Source organism: Bubalus kerabau, chromosome X, assembly GCF_029407905.1.
Source record: "Bubalus kerabau isolate K-KA32 ecotype Philippines breed swamp buffalo chromosome X, PCC_UOA_SB_1v2, whole genome shotgun sequence".
Classification (NCBI taxonomy): Eukaryota; Metazoa; Chordata; class Mammalia; order Artiodactyla; family Bovidae; genus Bubalus; species Bubalus kerabau.
In genome coordinates this window covers 123,509,789-123,526,262 of record NC_073647.1, presented here as the reverse complement: position 1 = coordinate 123,526,262, position 16,474 = coordinate 123,509,789, and the positions used below count along the sequence as shown (strand labels likewise).

Below are 16,474 nucleotides of genomic sequence, written 5' to 3'. Positions count from 1 at the left end.
CTGTCACTTCTCTAGCACTTTTAATGGTTGCTTAATACTCGGATTCCCTATATTTCTTTCTACTTGAGATGCTGATGGACATAATCATGAATTCATATCTTATGTTGAGAAACAAATAATTTGGATAGTGTTGACTGAAAAAGAAAAAAAAAAAAGCACAGCCTTAAAGTTGAGAGTTATGTTCTATTTGATGATCTTACTGAGGACTGTAGCCTGGGATTCGGCCTCTCAGACAGCTCTGAGAAACTGCTCCAAAGAGATAAGGGAGGACCCAGGATATAGAGGAGTTTTTGTTGGGGATAAATGCATCATGTAGTTGAACATTCAAAGATTACTGCTAATCACAAATAAACATTTAAAGTTAATTACTGTGGTACTTTTGTATGTGTGAGAAAAGGCATGAGTCTAGACTCATTAAAATTATTCCTTTGATATGCATCCTAACTGTCTAAAGCCAGTATCCAATTGTCCTCTGTCCTGAATGCCCTTCAGAGTGCAACACTGGGGCAGGTGCAGTGGCTGATGACGTTATGGCTGTGATATCCTTTGTTTACTGAAGTAGCAGGTGACATTCTCTGTGTATAAGAGTGAGGAACAAAAGTCATTATATTAAGTCAAAATGACAGTTGAACATTCATTCTTTAGGAAGGCGACACATTGGGGGCTAAAAACTACCTAGAAAATCCAACCCATGATTTTTTTCTAAGCATGGCAGTAGGTTTCTGTTTCTTGAGCACCAAATGAAGTGCTGACTGGCTTTTAGATGGTATATTGTATGAAAATACACATCTTTTAAAATATTTATTTGTTTTTGGTTGTTCTGGGTCTGTGTTGCTACCCACAGGCTTTCCCTAGTTGCAGTGAGTGGGGGTTACTCTTTATTGCTGTGTGGATTTCTCATTGTGGTGCCTTCTGTTGTTGTAGAGCATGGGCCCTAGGGCACATGGGCTTCAGTAGTTGCAGTGTGTGGGCTCAGTAGTTGTGGCTCATGAGCTCTAGAGAGCGGGCTCAGTAATTGTGGTGCACGGGCTTGGTTGCTCCGCAGCATGTGGGTTCTTCCTGGATCAGGGATCGAACACATGTCCCCTGCATTGGTGGGCAGATTCTTACCTCTGGACCACCAGGGAAGCCCTGAAAACTATACATCTTTAAATACTAAAATCACACTCAAAACTTTATGAAAGGAAGGTCTGAACTAGGACCAGCCAGTGTATTAGCATATTCATGCTTCTCACCTTATTCCTCTAGGATATGTGTTTATTGGAATGGTTGACTGAATTGCCCACATTGTTTGAACTTCTAGTCTCCTTCTCCTCTTTCTCAATCTTTATCACTATCACTCTCTCTCCTATAAATATAAAAGGTAGATTGTTGTCCATTTCTCCCTTTGGATATGGGGTGTGTGTGTGTGTGTGTGCGCGCGCGCAAGCACACATGCACACACTGTTGCTCAGGTGTGTCTGTCTCTTTGCAACCCCATGAATCTGTTACTACTTGCTTAATGTATTTAGCTGTTTTCAGTGTTGGTACACATTTTTTGTGATTATTGTATCTTCTTATTGAATTGACCCCCTCATCATGATAGAATGATATAAGTAGAGCTACCTCTGCTCTGTTGTGGTATCTGCTTTGATGGAATACCTTTTGCCATCCCTTCAGTTTGAGCCTCTGTGTGTCCTTAAAGCTGAAGTGAGTATAATGAAGGCAACATAGAGATGAGTCTTAAATTGTTTGTCCATCCAGCCACTCTGTGCCTTTTGATTGGAAAATTCAGTCAATTAAAATTTAGAGTATTGGTTAATAAGTCATGCTAATGCATCTTATTGTTTCCTGAATGTTTTTATAGTTCTGGTTCTTTTCTTCCTTTCCTGTTGCCTTCCTTTGTAAATTGATGATTATTCTGTAGTGGTATGCTTTGATTCCCTTCTCTGTACATTTTGGGGATCTATTTTAGCTTTTTGCTATTTGTCAATAGTTCCTATGAGGCTTACATAAAACTTATATAGAATAATCTGTTTTATGCTGATAACAATTTAACTTCAAATGCAAACAAAACTCTATCCTTTTGCTGCCTCTTTTAAATTTTACTGTCACTGTTTACATTATTTTATGCTATAGCTCTGATAACATTATTGTAGCTGTAGGTAAAGGATAAAGAATTATAAATGACCTTTATACTACAATTAATTAATACTTCACCATATTACAGTATTATGGTATTCATTATCTGAGTATCTTCTTAATTTTACCAGTGTATGGTACATTTTCATATGTTTTAATGTTACTAAATAGCATCCTTTTGCTGCAACTCAAACTACTTTAGCATTTCTTATAAGGCAGATTTAGTGTTGAGGAATTCTCAGCTTATGTTTATTTGGAAGAGTCTTTATTTGGAATTAAGTCCTGAAGGACAACTTTGCTGAATAAAGTATTGTTGGTTGGCATTTTTTTTCTTTCAGAAGTTTGAATATATCATCCCATTTCTTTTTGCCTTCAAGGTCTCTGTTAGGGAAATCCTTTGATGGCCTATTTGGGGTTCCCTTCTATGAGATTTTTTTCCCCTCTGGCTGCTTTTTAAACTCTTTGTCTTTCAACAGTTTTATTATTGTGTCTTGGAAAAGATCATTTCAGATCAAAAATTTGAGGTCACAGGTTCATGAAGTTGGTTGTTCACATCTCTCTGTGGGTTTGGGAATTTCCTAGCCATTATTTTTTTAAAGGAAACTTTCTACTCCCTTTTCTCCTCCTTCTCCTTTTGGGACTGCAATAGTCCTTGCAGTTTCTTTTGATGGTATCTCATAAGCTGTGTTGGAGAAGGTGATGGCACCCCACTCCAGTACTCTTGCCTGGAAAATCCCATGGATGGAGGAGCCTGGTGGGCTGCAGTCCATGGGGTCGTGAAGAGTCGGACACGACTGAGCAACTTCACTTTCACTTTTCACTTTCATGCATTGGAGAAGGAAATGGCAACCCACTCCAGTATTCTTGCCTGGAGAATCCCAGGGACGGGGGAGCCTGGTGGGCTGCTGTCTATGGGGTTGCACAGAGTCGGACACGACTGAAGCGACTTTGCAGCAGCAGCAGCAGCAGCATAAGCTATGTAGGCTTTCATCATTCCCTCTCATTGTTTTTCCTTTTTGTACCTCTGATTGGGTAATTTTAATTTCTGTCTTATTTATCACTAATACTATGTTTTGCTTGTCCAGGTCTACGGTTGAAGCTTTGACCTTTTCAGTTCAGTCATTGTATTAAGCTCCAAATTTCCTATTTCATTCTTCTTATGTTTTCTATCTCTTTGTGGAATGTCTTATTTTTTATTGTATGATTTTCTGATATCATTAAATTGTTTATCCATATTCTCTTGTCTGTCTCTGAGCATCTGTAGAATGATTACCTTGAAATCTCTGCTGGATTATTCCCAAATCTCCATTTCTTTGGGACCAATTACTGGAGGTTTATTGTATTCTTTTGGAACACATTTTTAACACATTTCCCTGATTCTTTGTAATCTCTGTAGTCTGTACAGATGTCTGCACATTTGAAGAAGCAGTCACTTCCTCTAGACTTTATAGATTGAATTCAGTAAGAGAAGACTTTCACCTGTGGGTGAGAGCACCCTGGCTCATGCTGTCACCTGAGGTCTAGTGATGCAGGGCACCAAGTGCAGAGGTGTGTGGTGACCGTGGTCTGAAGAGGGCATGAGGTCTCTGCAGCTCAGGCTGCTGTAGTCCACATCATCAACAACTACATGGATCTAGGTGAGCACTGTGGGTGGATTGCAGTTGCTACAAGTGCCATTAGGGTCTTAATATGTGCGTCCAGGTCTGGTAGTTAGGGACCAGGGCAAATGGCAGTGGTGACTTGAGCCAGTGGTTTTCACACACACAGCTGTGGAGGTCATCTGTAGGTACTTACGTTGTGACAGGGGCCAGTTGCAGACACATTAATAGTGATGGTTTGGGGGCCGGGGCAAGTAGCAAGGGCCTGGGTCCACTATCGGCTCACTGGCTATTGCTGTACTCTCCTATGAATGCACACCATCACCCTGGGGCTTCTCTGGTAGCTCAGATGGTAAAGAATCTACCTGTGATGCAGGAGACCCAGGCTCAATACCTGGGTTGGGAAGATCCTCTGGAGAAGGAAATGGCAACCCACTCCAGTGTTTTTGCCTGGGAAATCCCATGGACAGAACAGCCTGGTGGGCTATAGTCCATGGGGTTGCAAAGGGTTAGACACAACTGAGCAACTGATCTTTTACCACCCTGGGTGTGCATGGCAGTACAGTTCCATGGTAGAAGTTTGGCTCAGTGGCATGCAAGTGTACCACTGGAGGGGCTAGCTACAGGTGGGCATATTGCTGCCAGTCAATGAAAGAAGACAGGGGCTGATCTGAACTGAAAAGCAGCTGCCAGGGCCCTCATTGTCAATGTGTTCTCATATGCTTGTACACTCTCCCTCCAGGCATACACACAGAAGTGGAAGCTGGTGACTAGTGTCAGGCCAGTCATGTGCAAATGCGTGGCTGACAGTGTTAGCACTGGGGGCAGGCCCAGTGGTAGGGTTCAGCCAGGGACCCCAAGGCTGCTGCCTTCACTTTCATAGCTGCTGAAGCCAGATCTGGCTGCCAGTGTGGCTCCCGAGCTCCAATGGATGTGGGGAGGAATTCAGGCAGTTAACATCTTACACTGGCATGGTCGCAGAGACTCTGGATTTCTGCCAGCAGTTTCTAGTCTCCACTTGGAGAGGGATGGTGTGGGAAAGGAGCCAGGAGGGACTTGGGCACCTGGCATCCACAAACATGGAAGCCTGTGGAGCACGAGCTGGAGAGATTTTCAGGCATCTCTGGTGGTTGTGCTGGCCTTCAGCTTCATAAGTGGTGAAATCTAAGACGTCCCTGGAGGTCCAGGGTTAAGATTTCACCTTCCAAGGCGGGGGTGTGAGTTCAATCCCTGGTCGGGGAGCTAAGATCGCACATGCTTCGCAGTCAAACAACAACAACAACAAAAAACCACATAAAATAGATGTAGTATTGTAACAAATTCAATAAAAACTTTATTTTAAAAATGATCTACTTTTCTTAAAAAATAATAATAAGTGGTGATATCTGAGTTTGTCTGAAGAACAGGTATCTGCAAGTCAGGATCACGCCCGCTGCATGTCAGCTAATGGTGGCTGGCCTCTACTTTCCCTGCTTGTTTTTCGCAGGCTCAGCACCATCTCACCTTTGCCAGCCTGGGTTGAATGAAACCAAAGGATGTTCACACAGAGTCCTGAGAAGCTGGGCAGTCACCCTGTTCTTCCTGTCCTGGCCGGAGGAACTTTTTCTGGCTGCGAAGTTCCTTCCTGACTCTGAACAGTGCCGGCTTGGGGGATGGGATGATACAGACAAGGTGAAATTGTCCTCTTTTCCTTCTTTTGTAATTCGTCTGTTTTTTGGTTCTACTTTGTTGCTCAGACTTCCTAAGTGGACTCTATAAGTCTCTGAGAGTTGTTTTGGTTGGTGCTTAGCTGTTTAGCCATTGATACAGGAGGGGAGGTGGATAAAGCTGGGTTCTCCCATGCTGCCATTTTTCCCCTTGAAATCCTGGAACCACCAAAATTTGCACAGCGTGAGGCAGAGCTGCTTTCTTTAATCACAGTGTTGGCTAGCAATTGGCATTGATCACTTCATTATTCCTTAAATGTGTTATATATGTTATACATGCTAGTTTTTAGTGTACGATGATGATGATAAAAGAAAACAGTCTTGTTTTGTAGCAGCTGCATTTTCCATGTTCCTGCCTCAGTGCCTAGAATGGGAAGCACTGTAAGCTGACCACCATAAGAAACCAATCAGGGTCAATAGCTATGCAATCAAAAAGAGTAGAGAAATACTCTGTTGCCATGTGCTAGTCCCTACCAAGAAGGAATGAAACAAGCATGAAAGGCTATCATTGATCCACACATGATATGGCCTTGGAGATATAGATTTTACTTGTAATGAATATATATGTTCACTTAAATACCAGTTTGAATATAATATGGTTTTAAACATAGAACAGTAGCTCTTTCACCGATGTTCCAAATCAAATCTGTAGTCCTAATTTACATAAACTTTCACTGATTGATGAAAGATAAATTGTTGGGGAATATTTACCTTTCTTCCATAAATTAGAATTGGGAAGACTAATAAAAATTAAATGGGATGGGCAGGATGGAGAAGGGGTTTGAGAACAAATGATACAAATTAATGCAAAAGCCAAGAGGTCAGTTGCAAGTTTGGGTCTAGATTTTGTGGGATCTGAAGATAATGCAATTTGGGGGTGCTTCTATAAGGATAATGATACAGGACTGTGAATACAAAATTAGGCAGGATGTTGAATCATTATTTATAATGAGAAAAAAAATAACAGTACACGTTGGTTTTCTTGGAAATTCAGATTGCTGTCTCTGAGAAAAAATAGGAAATTTGCCAGCAATGCTTCAATAGACTGGTTTCCTGTTGGAAAGCTGGCTTCCTCTCCCCATCTAGAACATTCTACAACTTTCCCAAAATGCCCAGCATTCCCAAGAGTCGGTGCAGTTGAGAGGCCCTGATGATCCTGAAGCCTCATTTGCTTCCTGGGGAATCTACCTCTCATCAGTAATATATTTTATGTCTGATTATATATTTGCTGCACGCCCCTCCCCCTGACCCCAGTGCTTTCCCTCAGGGATCTGTACCCAAGGATCCAGCTCCTAACTCATCTGTCTCTAGGTGATGACAGCGTGGGCATAGGCTACTCCCTGGGAGAACAAAGAGATAGTTTCAAAAGACCAGGCAGGCTCCTCCCACAGCTCCTCCCCTGACTAAGCACAGAGAGCAGCCAATACAGCCCAGCTACCAAGTTCTCCCTGAAAGGACTCTGCCTGCACATTTAGCACCCAAACATTTCTTTCTGCTACCCCAGAAACTGACTTCTAGCTTGCCTGTCCCTGAGAACAAGAAGGCCTGACAGATGCCAGGCCCTGGAGGCCACTGGGAGCAAAGCAGCAGTTAGAAGGATCTTGGGGGCACACACTCCTTGCCCAGTGCAGGGCAGAGCAAACAGTGACAAACTCCTGATCCAGGCTTTTCCTCTGAGGATCAAAGGAGTTGGACTGCACTGCCGGAACCCTAGTGTTCGCTGCTGCTGTTCAAGGGACCAATTTCAGTTTTGCCTGTACTAGACCACTAATGGGACCTCTCAGACTCAAGAGGCCAGCGGCTGCTAAGAAGACACTGCTTTGGAGTAGCACAAAGGTTTGAGAAATAGCCCACATCTCTGGCTGAGAGGATTGAGTGTCTTCTCCTGCACAAGACCCATCTGTGAAGACTGGGAGAGGTGATTCTTGTCTAATGTGCAGAACTCAGCACAGTGAAGGCAAAGAAACAGGGAAATACGTTACAAATAAAAGTAAAAGTTAGGACTTTCCTGGTGGTACAGTGGATGAAAGAGTCCACCGGCCAATGCAGGTGGCACAGATTTGATCCCTGATCTGGGAGGATCCCACATGCCGTAGAGCAACTAAGCCCATGTGCCACAACTACTGCATCCACATGCCCTAGAGCCCATGGTCCACAACAAGAGAAACCACCACAATGAGAAGCCCTGCACACCGCAACTGGAGAGTAGCCCCGGCTCGCTGCAGCTATAAAGCCGGTGTGAAACAATGAAGAGCCAGTGCAACTCAAATTTAATTAAAAAAAAAGAAAAAGGTAGATCTCCAGAAACCAATCCTAATGAAACAGACACATGTAAAACACCTGACTGAGAATTCAGAGTAACATAAAGATGCTCCCTGAAGTCAGGAGACCAATGCCAATGTGTGAACCTAGTGTGTGCATGCCTGTGTATGTGTGCTGTGTGTATAACTCCTACCAAGGAGTGATTTTTTTGTTTTGTTTTAGTTGTTTAACACAAATCCTACATTAGTGCTTTTACAACTTCAGGAGAATGAGATACTCAGTAATAAGGAGGACATTGATATTGTCATAATTAGGTGCCAAGCCAAGTTCTTTGTATTTACTTATGTGATGCTTACAAGAACGTAATAAGGACAATTCTACCCCCATTTTACACAGGCACAGAGAGCTTTATTAACTTTATGAATATCACAGAGCTAATAAGATGGGAAGTGGAGCTCTGAATACTGTGGGCTTAATTTCAACATTCTACCACCTCACCAGATTGTATCATATATTAATGGGTATGTGGTGTTTGTGACATGGGAGTCCTCAGCTGTAAATGGTTGTTTTTTTACCCGCTGTGGAAGACCATTTATGTCACATTTTATCACAGTAGTTGTAAGAGAATGTGGCTGGAAGTATATTTGCATTTTGATCTCTTGCTAATATGTTTTCTTAGGTTTTTAAATTTTTTTATATTGGATTATAGTTGATTAACAATGTTGTGTTAGTTTCAGGTGTACAGCTGAGTGATTGAGTTATACATATATCTATTATTCTTCAAATTCTTTTCCCATTTAGGCTATTACAGAATAATGAGCAGAGTTCTCTCTGCTATACAGTAGGACCTTGTTGGTTGTCTATTTTAAATATAGCAGTGTGTGTATGTCCATCCCAAACTCTGAATCCAGCCACCCCCACCCTTCTCCCTGGTTAACCATAAGTTCATTCTCTAAGTCTGAGTCTATTTCTATATTATAAATAAGTTCATTGGTAGCAATCCTTTTTTAGAGTCTGCATATGAGTGATATTATATGGTATTTATCTTTCTCTGTCTGACTTACTTCACTTAGTATGATCATCTCAAGGTCCATCCATGTTGCTACAAATGGCATTATTTCATTCTTTTTAATGGCAGAGGAGTATTCCATTGTATATGTGTGTGTGTGTGTGTGTGTATAGATATATAGATATATAAATATATATACATACACATAACATATATCCACCTGTTGTATACACATATTCTTTATCCATCCATCTGTTGTTTGATATTTAGGTTTCTTCCTTGTCTTGGCTATTATAAATAGTGCTGCAATGAATATTGGAGTACATCTATCCTTTTGAACCATGTTTTCCTCCAGATATATGCCCAGGAGTGGGATTGCTGGATCATATGGTAGCTCTATGTGTAGTTTTTTAAGGAACCTCCATAGTGTTCTCCATAGTGGCTGTACCAACTTACATTCCCACCAATAGTAGAGGAGGGTCCCCTTTTCTCCACACCCTCTCCAGCATTTATTGTTTGTAGACTTTTGGTTAATTGCCATTCTGATTGGTGTGAGGTGATATCTCACTATAGTTTTCATTTACATTTATCACAGGAGGAGAAGGGGACGACAGAGGATGAGATGGCTGGATGGCATCACCGACTCAATGGGTGTGAGTTTGGGTAAACTCTGGGAGCTGGTGATGGACAGGGAGGCCTGGGGTGCTGCGATTCACGGGGTTGCAAAGAGTCAGACATGACTGAGCGACTGAACTGAACTGAATAATTAGCCATGTTGAGCACCTTTTCATGTGCATGTTGGCCATCTGTATGTTTTCTTTGGAGAAGTGTTTATTTAGATCCCTCACCCCATTTTTTGTTTGGATGGTGGTTGTTATTGAGTTGTGTGCTGCTGCTGCTGCTAAGTCGCTTCAGTCGTGTGACCCTGTGCGACCCCATAGACGGCAGCCCACTAGGCTCTGCCGTCCCTGGGATTCTCCAGGCAAGAACACATGTGTGGGTTGCCATTGCCTTCTCCGTGAGTTGTGTGAGCAGCTTGTAAATTTTGGAGATTAATGCCTTGTAGGTCCCATCATTTGCAAATACTTTCTCCCATTCTATAGGTTGTCTTTTTGTCTTATTTATGGTTTCCTTTGCTGTGCAAAAGCTTTTGAGTTTAAATGGGTCCCATTTGATTATTTTTGTTTTTATTTACATTTCTCTAGGAAAGATTGAGATATTGCTATGATTTTTGTCAAAGCTCTCTGCTTATCCTTTCCTGTAAGAGTTTTTTAGCATCCAGCCTTACACTTAAGTATTTAGTCCATTTTGAGTTTTATGTGAGTATGATGTTAGAGAATGTTCTAATTTTATTTTTTTGCATTTAACTGTCCAGTTTTTCCAGCATCATTTTTTGAAGAAAACGTCTGTTTTCCATCATATAGTCTTGCCTCATTTGTTGTAGATTAGTTGACCATAGGTGCATGAGTTTATCTCTGGACTTTCTGTTGTGTTCCATTGATCTTTATTTCTGTCTTTGTGCCAGTACCATACTGTTTTGATGATTGTAGCTTTGTAGTATAGTCTGAAATCAGGGGACCTGATTCCTCCAGCTTGAGTTTTATTTTCAAGATTGCTTTGGCTACTTGGGGTCTTTTGTGTCTCCATACACAAGGCGATGGCACCCCACTGCAGTACTCTTGCCTGGAAAATCCCGTGGACGGAGGAGCCTGGTAGGCTGCAGTCCATGGAGTCACTAAGAGTCGGACATGACTCAGAGACTTCACTTTCACTTTTCACTTTCATGCATTGGAGAAGGAAATGGCAACCCACTCCAGTGTTCTTGCCTGGAGCATCCCAGGGACAGGGGAGCCTGTTGGGCTGGCGTCTATGGGGTCGCACAGAGTCGGACATGACTGAAGCAACTTAGCAGCAGCAGCAGCAGCAGCACACATTTTAAAATTGTTTTGTTCTAGTTCTGTGAAAAATGGCATTAGTAATTTGATAGGGATTGCATTGAATCTGTAGATTGCCTTGGGTAGTATAGTCATTTTGACAATATTGATTCTTCCAATTCAAGAACATGGTATATCTTTCTGTTTGTGTACTCTTCAGTTTATTTCATCAGTGTCTTACAGTTTCCTTGCTAATATGTTTTCTAAGAAAACTTCTCCAGCTTGTGTGCCAAGACACAGCCCTGTCTTCATTAGTTTCATTTTTCCTAGTTGCTTTGTGTTTCATGAGGTCAGGAACCATGTCTTCCATTTCCCATCAATGTTCCAGAATCATGGCATGGGCTAGGCTCATAACAAACATTGGTTTATTCACTGCTACTCTTTTATCCTCAAGCCACTACTGATAGTTACCTGTAATTTGCATTCCTTAAGACAAGATAAACTGTGGAAAATTCTGAAGGAGATGGGAATACCAGACCACCTGAGCTGCCTCTGAGAAACCTATATGCAGGTCAGGAAGCAACACTTAGAACTGGACATGGAACAACAGACTGGTTCCAAATAGGAAAAGGAATACCTCAAGGCTGTATATTGTCACCCTGCTTATTTAACTTATATGCAGAGGACATCATGAGAAACGCTGGACTGGAAGAAGCACAAGCTGGAATCAAGATTTCCGGGAGAAATATCAATAACCTCAGATATGCAGATGACGCAACCCTTATGGCAGAAAGTGAAGAGGAACTAAAAAGCCTCTTGATGAAAGTGAAAGAGGAGAGTGAAAAAGTTGGCTTAGAGCTCAACATTCAGAAAATGAAGATCATGGCATCCGGTCCCATCACTTCATGGCAAATAGATGGGGAAACAGTGGAAACAGTGTCAGACTTTATTTTTTTGGGCTCCAAAATCACTGCAGATGGTGACTGCAGCCATGAAATTAAAAGACGCTTACTCCTTGGAAGGAAAGTTATGACCAACCTAGATAGCATATTGAAAAGCAGAGACATTACTTTGCCAACAAAGGTCCGTCTAGTCAAGGCTATGGTTTTTCCTGTGGTCATGTATGGATGTGAGAGTTGGACTATAAAGAAAGCTGAGCACCAAAGAATTGATGCTTTTGAAATGTGGTGTTGGAGAAGATTCTTGAGAGTCCCTTGGACTGCAAGGAGATCCAACCAGTCCATTCTAAAGGAGATCAGTCCTGGGTTTTCTTTGGAAGGAATGATGCTAAAACTGAAACTCCAGTACTTTGGCCACTTCATGGAAAGAGTTGACTCATTGGAAAAGACCCTGATGCTAGAAGGGATTGGGGACAGGAGGAGAAGGGGACGACAGAGGATGAGATGTCTGGATGGCATCACTGACTCAATGGACTTGAGTTTGAGTGAACTCTGGGAGTTGGTGATGGACAGGGAGGCCTGGTGTGCTGCAATTCATGGCGTCACAAAGAGTCAGACACGACTGAGCAACTGAACTGAAGACAATATTTATTGATAGTCCATTATGTGATAGAGACACAACAAGAATAAAACAATTCTGCTGCCATTGTGGAATTTACAGTGTAATAGGAGGAAACATATGTGAACAAGTTATGTAGTGATTTGATATATCAACATATATATGAGGAGTCAATAAATTTAGTTTCAGAGGGAATGGAGTGACCTAATACGGATTTTGACAAGAGAGGTCTGACTCAGTCGTGGAAGTGAAAGAAACTCTTAGGGATTATTTTATCTGGTCACTCATTTTGTAGATAGCAAGTTGGAGTAATGGAGTGTTGAATGGGATTTTGCCTATTAGTCTAGGCTTGGCTTTGAAGAAAAGTAATTGGTTAAAAAAAATTACTTTGAATAAGCTTAACCTCAAGAACGTCTTTCTCTAAACACCATCTTCTTCAAAGGATTTAAAGACAACAGAATCAGGTCTACTTGTTTCGTGTATCTTGTCATGGCGGAATTGGCCAAGACATAGAGACAGGAGGAAAGAGAGTCATGCTGAACAGTTTTTGGAGTGTGCAGGGTGTCCAAAGAAAGGCTCCTTCTTTCTCCTTGCCTTTTTGACTCTCCTTCTAAATCTAAATGATGACAGTGATAGTTCTAAGAGATTTGCTCAAATTTTGATTGAGTCTACAAGAAGGGGAGACTGTGCTCTCTTCATATTTTCTCATCCAGATGTCCTGGTACCATAGCCTAAGGGGAGTCATTATAGTCTTTGGAAGAGTAGGTAGATGGGTGTCCTCTAGAGGTTTATGGCTTAGTGAAGAGAAGGATTGATGCCACTTTCTGATCTAGAGATTTCTGAAGATGGGAGTCTCACTGTAGTGGTGAGCAAGACTTAAAGACCTAAAGAGATCATGGTATAAGAAGGACTTGGGGGAAAATACAAAAGTATCTTCACCCCATCTCAGTTCTCCATAGTCTTTGGAGAAGGAGGCAGTAGCAGTTCCTGTATCTCTGAGAAGAGCTCCAGGGTTTCCCAAGCCACTGACTGGCTAAGCATTGGGATATTCAACCCAGAGAAGGGATTGAGAGTGTGGTGTATGGGCAGGAGGCCAGCAGGAGATAAGGAACACTGCTCTCTAGGGATCCTTGGTTCTGGAGTCTTCCTGGGTAAAGCTGATGTCCACCCTGAGTGTTAACCATACCGCCTACATACCCATAACCACAGACAGAATCAGACCAAACTAGAATGAGACATGTGGCTTCAGTCGCCAACAGCTGCGTATGAGCTTTTTTGTGCCCTTGATTTTTTTCTCACTGTTCCCAGACCTGTAGGAGCTACACATGTAAGAGTAAGGTAGAAGGAATATTCCAGACCCAGGCCCCACAACACATAGACACATGCATAAAGTGCTACACTAATTGAAGAGGAGTGAGAAGTGGAATAGACCTCACTTTATTTCATCCCGTTCTCCTAGACACACAAAACCAGTGTTAATGGTAAGAGCTTCAAAATAATGTGATATTAGAGCTTTATATAGAATAAAAATTTAATATCCAAAAATAACAGATTTTTGAGGGAGTAGCCCTCAGAGTCAACAAAAGAATCTGAGATGCAGATATGTGGGTGCAATCTCAAAAATGAAAGAATGATCTCTGTTCATTTCTAAGGCAAACCATTCAATATCACGGTAATCCAAGTCTTATGTCCCATCCAGTAACGCTGAAGAAGCTGAGGTTGAACGGTTCTATGAAGACCTACAAGACCTTCTAGAACTAACACCCAAGAAAGACGTCCTTTTAAACATAGGAGACTGGAATGCAAAAATAGGAAGTCAGGAGATACCTGGAGTAACGGGCAAATTTGGCCTTGGAATACAAAATGAAGCAGGGCAAAGGCTAACAGTTTTGCCAAGAGAATGCACTGGTCATAGCAAACACCCTCTTCCAACAACACAAGAGATGACTCTGCACATGGACATCACCAGATGGTCAATACCGAAATCAGATTGATTATATTCCTTGCAGCCAAAGATGGAGAAGCTCTATACAGTCAGCAAAAACAAGACTGGGAGCTAACTGTGGCTCAGATCATGAACTCATTATTGCCAAATTCAGACTGAAATTGAAGAAAATAGGGAAACCACTAGACCGTTCAGGTATGACCTAAATCAAATTCCTTACAATTATACAGTGGAAGTGACAAATTGATTCAAGGGATTAGAGCTGATAGACAGGGTACATGATGAACTATGGACAGCAGTTTGTGACATTGTACAGGGGGCAGTGAGCAAGACCATCCCCAAGAATAACAAATGCAAAAAGGCAAAATGGTTATCTGAGGAGGCCTTACAAATAGCTGAGAAAAGAAGATAAACAAAAGACAAAGAGGAAAAGGAAAGATATATCCCTCTGAATGCAGAGTTCCAAAGAATAGCAAGGAGAGATAAGAAAGCCTTCCTCAGCGATCAATGCAAAGAAATAGATGAAAACAATACAAAGGGAAAGACTAGAGATTTCTTCAAGAACATTAGAGATGCCAAGGGAACATTTCATGAAAAGATGGGCACAATAAAGGACAGAAATGGTATGGACCTAATAGAAGCAGAAGATATTAGGAAGAGGTGGCGAGAATACACAGAAGAACTATACAAAAAGATCTTCATGACCTAGATAACCACGATGGTGTGATCAGTCACCTAGAGCCAGACGTCCTGGAATGCAAAGTCAAGCAGGCCTTAGGAAGCATCACTGCGAACAAAGCTAGTGGAGGTGATGCAATTCCAATTGAGCTATTTCAAATCCTAAAGGATGATTCTGTGAAAGTGCTGCACTCAATATGGAAGCAAATTTGGAAAACTCAGCAGTGCCCCCAGGACTGGAAAATGTCAGTTTTCATTCCAATCCCAAAGAAAGGCAGTGCCAAAGAATGTTCAAACTACCACACAATTTTACTCATCTCACACTCTAGCAAAGTAATGCTCAAAATTCTCCAAGCAAGACTTCAACAGTATGTGAACCATGAAATTCCAGATGTTCAAACTGGATTTAGAAAAGCCAGAGGAACCAGAGATCAAATTGAGAACATCAATTGCATCATTGAAAAAGCAAGAGAGTTACAGAAAAACACCTACTTCTGCTTTATTGACTCTGCCAAGGCCTTTGACTGTGTGGATCACAACAAACTGTGGAAAATTCTGAAAGAGATGGGAATACCAGATCACCTGACCTGCCTCTTGAGAAATCTGTATGCAGATCAAGAAGCAACAGTTAGAACTGGACATGGAGCAACAGACTGGTTCCAAATAGGAAAAGGAGTACGTCAAGGCTGTATATTGTCACCCTGCTTATTTAACTTATATGCAGAGTACATCATGCAAAATGCCAGGCTGGAAGAAGCACAAGCTGAAATCAAGATTGCTTGGAGAAATATCAATAACCTTGGATATGCAAATGACCAACCTTTTGGCAGAAAGTGAAGAACTAAAGAGCCTCTTCTCGAAAGTGAAAGACGAGAATGAAAAAGTTGGCTTAAAGCTCAACATTCAGAAAACTAAGATCATGGCATCCGGTCCCATGACTTTATGGCAAATAGATGGGGAAACAGTGGCCGACTTTATTTTTCTGGGCTCCAAAATCACTGCAGATAGTGACTGCAGCCATGAAATTAAAAGACGCTTACTCCTTGGAAGGCAAGTTATGACCAACCTAGACAGCATATTAAAAAGCAGAGACATCACTTTGCCGACAAAAGTCTGTCTAGTCAAAGCTATGGTTTTTCCAGTAGTCATGTATGTGTGTGAGAGTTGGACTATAAAGAAAACTGAGCACCAAAGAATTGATGCTTTTGAAGTGTGGTGTTGGAGAGGACTCTTGAGAGTCCTTTGGGCTGCAAGGAGAGCAAACCAGACAATTCTAAAGGAAATCAGTCCTGAATGTTGTTCATTGGAAGGACTGACGTTGAATCTGAAACTGCAGTACTTTGGCCACCTAATACAAACAACTGACTCATTTGAAAAGACCCTGATGCTGAGCAAGATTGAAAGCAGGAGGAAAAGGGAACAACAGAGGATGAGATGGTTGGATGGCATCACTGATTTCAATGGACATGAGTTTGAGCAGGCTCAGTGAGTTGGTGATGGACAGGGAAGCCTGGCGTGCTGCAGTCCATAGGGTCGCAAAGAGTCGGACATTACTGAGCGACTGAACTGAACTGAACAGCATCTCAGCCAACCCAGTGGTGAGCTGGACTTGTTAGAAGACCCTTGTAATGGGAGGGAATGATCAGGCTTTAGTTTAATAATCTTGCTCTGTACAACCCTTGACTGGGGGCTGCACAGGAAGAGCAAGGCATTTGCCTGTTTTACAATAAGAGACTGAAAAAGGGAGAATTCAAGATTTCATA

General features: G+C 41.9%; 1 long non-coding RNA gene across 6 annotated transcripts in view; it reads left to right on the top strand.

Moving 5' to 3' along the window:
* LOC129640141 (uncharacterized) overlaps positions 1-16,474 on the top strand; it is a 115,552-nt gene that overhangs the window by 24,409 nt on the left and 74,669 nt on the right. For 4 of the 6 annotated variants that reach the window (XR_008708698.1, XR_008708697.1, XR_008708695.1 and 1 more), the window contains exons 2-3: positions 5,206-5,390; positions 9,292-9,349. This is a non-coding gene — a long non-coding RNA (uncharacterized LOC129640141). The remainder of the gene's footprint in view (positions 1-5,205; positions 5,391-9,291; positions 9,350-16,474) is intronic. The other 2 variants (XR_008708694.1, XR_008708693.1) reach the window with 2 other exon arrangements.